General features: G+C 38.3%; 1 non-coding gene across 1 annotated transcript; it reads left to right on the top strand.

Moving 5' to 3' along the window:
• Positions 1 to 1181: 1181 nt before the first annotated feature.
• On the top strand, positions 1182 to 1288 carry LOC141709311 (small nucleolar RNA R71). Its single transcript, XR_012569896.1, has one exon. It is a non-coding gene; the product is annotated as a small nucleolar RNA R71 (small nucleolar RNA).
• The last annotated feature ends 3315 nt before the right edge of the window (positions 1289 to 4603 follow it).

Here is a 4603-nt window from a genome sequence, read left to right as displayed (position 1 = left end):
AGCTACCTGGATCTTTCAGCTTTGGAGGTAACTTTTGTTGCAGCACAGCACTGCATTCTTCCGTTAGAGCAACGGTCTCAACATCATCCAGTTTCACCTTCCTTGAAAGAATACTCTTCATGAATCTCGCATAACTAGGAGTTTTCTCCAGAGCCTCAGCGAAAGGTATATTGATGAGAAATTTCTTGAACACCTCCAGAAACTTACCGAACTGCTTATCCAGCTTTTGTTGCTGCAATCTCTTAGGGAAAGGTGGTGGAGGATAGAGCTATTTCTCCCATGTATTACCCTCAGGCATAGTGTATTCAACAGTAGCCTTCCTTGGTTCCGCCGCTTTCTCCTTTTTCTTAGCTTCTTCATCACCAACTTCAGCTTCTCCTTCTTTTGCTTTTTCAGCATCAACAACTTTTCCAGACCTTAAGGTAATAGCCTTCACTTACTCTCTAGCTTCCTTCCTGCCTGGTACTTCAGTGTCACTGGGAAGTGTGCCAGGTTGACAATTGAACACTGCATTGGCTATTTGACCAATTTGATTTTCCAAGGTCTTGATAGAAACCGCCTGACTTTTGCACAACAGCTTAAGTTCCTCAAAATCAGCACTAGAGGGTGGAGTTGCACCTCCTTGTTGAGGATAAGTTTGCCTTTGAGCATAATGCTGTGGTTGCTGGAATCCAGGTGGATTGAACTGCTTACTTACGCCTTGCTGATATGGTTGCTGAATAGCATTTTGATTATTACTCCAGTTGAAATTTGGATGATTTCTGTTGTTAGGATGATAAGTAGCTGGCACAGGCTGCTCTTGTCGCTGATAATTGTTCACATACTGAACAGATTCGTTAACAAGAGAACACTGATCCGTAGCATGCGAACCTGCATAAAGCTCACAGACCATAGCTATCTGCTTGACTCCATAGGTAGCTAGAGAATCGACCTTCATAAACAGCGCTTGGAGCTGCGCTGCAATAGCTGTAGCTGCATCGACTTCCAGAATACCTGCTACCTTTCCAGGCATCATCCTTTGAGTTGGGTTTTGATGCTCATTTGCAGCCATAGTCTCAATAAGATTATAAGCCTCAGTATAGCTTTTGGCGCACAAGGTGCCTCTAGCTGCTGCATCGAGCATGGGCCGAGATTGGGCCCCCAAACTATTATAGAAACCAGTGACCACCATCCAATCAGGCATTCCATGATGTGGACACTTTCTCAACATCTCCTTGTAGCGCTCCCAAGCTTCGCACATAGATTCTGTAGGTTGCTGCGCAAACTGAGTAAGAGCACTCCTCATAGCCGCAGTCTTCGCCATTGGATAAAACTTCACCAGAAACTTTTGCGCAAGATCTTGCCAAGTAATGATAGACCCAGCTGGTTCAGAATGTAACCAGTCCTTAGATCCCTCAGAGAGAATGGGAAAAGCCTCATCTTGATAGCCTCATCAGTCACACCATTATATTTGAAAGTACTGCAGATCTCGACAAAATTCCTTATGTGCATGTTGGGGTCTTCAGTCGCAGCACCTCCGAAAGAAACAGAATTCTGCACCATCTGAATAGTGCCCGGCTTGATTTCAAAGGTGTTAGCCTGAGTAGCCGGATGAAGAATGCTTGACTAAATGTCATCAATTTTAGGCCAAGAAAAGTCTATACGAGCTGGATCTGCCGGAACAATACGATCACCCATGATTAATGGTTCTTTCTGCTCACTTCCTGAATCCGAATCTTCAAAATCTATCTTCTCCGGAATATCAAGAACTTCGTCTGTCTCCTCAGCTGTATCTAAATTCCTCTTCCGAGTACGAGAACCAGTTTGCATAAACGGTTGCTAAAGTACCTGAAACACAACCGGAAACAATAAGTAACACGTCTTAATCACTGAGTCTTAATGACCAATGATGGTAAGTACATAAACTACACAAATACGCCGAGTCCCCGGCAGCGGCGCCAAAAACTTGTTAGGGCGAAAACACGCGCTAATAACACACGCAAGTATAGGCGTTCGCAAGTAATATAGAATACTTTCTAGTTCGTTCCCACAGAGACTCAGACTAATTATGTTCAATTAAACTCACTCACCAATGTATGATCACTTCTCAATGTTAAAACAATAACACTTAGATTTGATTAACTAATTATTAACTATAATTAACTACAATTAACTACTAGAATTACGCACTTAATTAACACTTAAATTAACAATATTAAAACACTCATGAGATCATAACTTCATTACTACTTCCTTCAATAGCTATTGTTATTACCCTTAGCAGGCAACAGTGATGATATTAAACGAATAACACGAAACTGATAAAAGCCAACTTTCATTGTACTAATACCATTCTACCAAACATCCACAATTAAGATAGAAGTTGAATAGGCATCAATTATGTTGAGTCCCTATATGTCTACAGAAATTGACAACATAACGATTTAAGCACAAGTTATTCCTTTTAATTACACTGGGCGAATAAAACAGTTAGAGTTACCCACTAATCATGCATACTCGTACATGAACCTATGCTAGCATGGCAAGTTCTAAATCTCATGATCCACCGTCACTTCACAAGAGATTAACACCCTATCTTATATGTTCGTGACGCACATAAGACGAATACACACAACCAATACTAGATATCATACAATCATCACACACTAAGGTATTAAACAACTAACTAAAGAACTCCATAGTAAATCCATTACGACCTCATGATCATGATTAGCCCATGATAACACTCATCGTCATCATGGGTTCATAAGAAAACATGATAATAACACACGAGAATAATAACTAAAACTACTTATATTAAACCAGAGTACGTCACAAGAGTAAATAGGTTCAAAGTAAAGAAAACTAGCATCCAACGTTACAATGAAATAAAGAATCACAAGAAAATATGCTTCCTCTTCATTGTGGTGTGCTAAAACGGTCTTCTTCCTTATCTCCTTCGCTCTTTGATTAATACAACGATCCAACCTTTGTGAAACGTCTCTGAAATCTACTTATATAGGAGCCCATAAAACCCAGATAACTCAGAAGGTGGAAGCCAAACAGAAATAGGAGTCTAAACTAATTAATCTGAAAATACGACCTTGCGCGGGCGCTCAGCTCCCTACTGGAAAATGCTCTGTTTTGCTCCGTTTCTATGCTGCAATCTGCTCCTATCTTCCCACTTGCAATGCTAAACACATGCCAAGGCTTATTATTGATGAATCATCTCTCGAAATGTAGCTAATACCCTGAAATGCACAAACACTAGAAAAACACATTAAATACACAAAATACTTGATTTCAAGACACCAATTTAAGCTATTATAAGACGTTCTAAGTGGTATAAAATGCCACTTATCAATTACCTTACATAAGTCATACTTATAAATAAGCCAAACTAAAAATAACTGAAAACCAATCCAGCTTATTCAGACTACCTGTGGTACAACACCAAACAATCTATGGAACAACTGGCCATTTCCTACCCATTTCCTGGATGTGGTTCTCATGGTAGGCATCTTGATTCACTGTTGTGTTGTGTCAATTTAAAAAAATAAGTGTGAGCTACAATGCCCGGCATAATAATGTACAGTATGAAAATGACTGTATGATAACTTACGTAAAACATCATATATGATAATTATGTTTTATTCGAATTTAGTTTTTCCTTGGTGACACACACCTTCTTATATAAAAACAATTCTTTAGTGGATTTTATTATCCTGTGAATACCTTAATAGTAAACCCAACACCTAGGCTTGGGTTACGATATTGCATCACAATTCCAATTGGAAAAATAGGACATTCGTTGGAGCCACCGCATATGATGATCAGTCGTACTACAATAAAAGTAACCTTTTCTACATGTAGATGGACGATTCCCTTTTATTATTTGTTATCACCCTGGCCGCATTCGGGCCTTTTCTGTGTCCGTCCCTCTCAGGTACACACTTCACGTCTATCCCTCTCAAGACACGGTTTTACGCCCATCCCTCTCAGTTACGCATACTCCACATGTTCATCAGTATATAAAATGTTTTCTCATGTGGTAGTAAATTGGTAGTCTCCCTAGTTCACGAAATACTAGAGTCTACCCCTCCTTGTCCTTGTAAGAATCCCATCATATATATGGAACTTATATTATTCCTGAAGCATATTGCTTGTTGATAGGTACACTTGGATATGTACGTATATATATATATACTTCCGAGAATTTTCGGAGGAAGTACTAAGGATGTGAGTTGACCGTTGTCAACATATTTGTTATATAAGGGGGAGTTTCTTTTGAAACTATATTCAAAATATTTAAAATAAGTCGAGATAATGTTCTCCGACGATCTGAAATTATTTAAATGATTTTCCGAAAATCAGAAAGTATATTAAATCAGGATCCATGGTTTTTAAATCATAATAAACCCTTTAATAAATAACAAAATGATAAACGATAAATAATTAACCTCGAGTGAGTTTATTCTTTAAAATAATATTTAAAATACTATTCCTCAACTAGTTTATGTCTACGGAATCAATAATCTTTAATGTTTAATCGGGTTTGAAATAAATAATCGTTAGAGTATACTTCTTCTATAATAAAGGAATAGGTATATAATATTTATTGTTT

Source organism: Apium graveolens, chromosome 2 (genome assembly GCF_009905375.1).
Source record: "Apium graveolens cultivar Ventura chromosome 2, ASM990537v1, whole genome shotgun sequence".
NCBI lineage: Eukaryota > Viridiplantae > Streptophyta > Magnoliopsida > Apiales > Apiaceae > Apium > Apium graveolens.
This window is presented reverse-complemented; position numbering and strand designations above follow the sequence as displayed.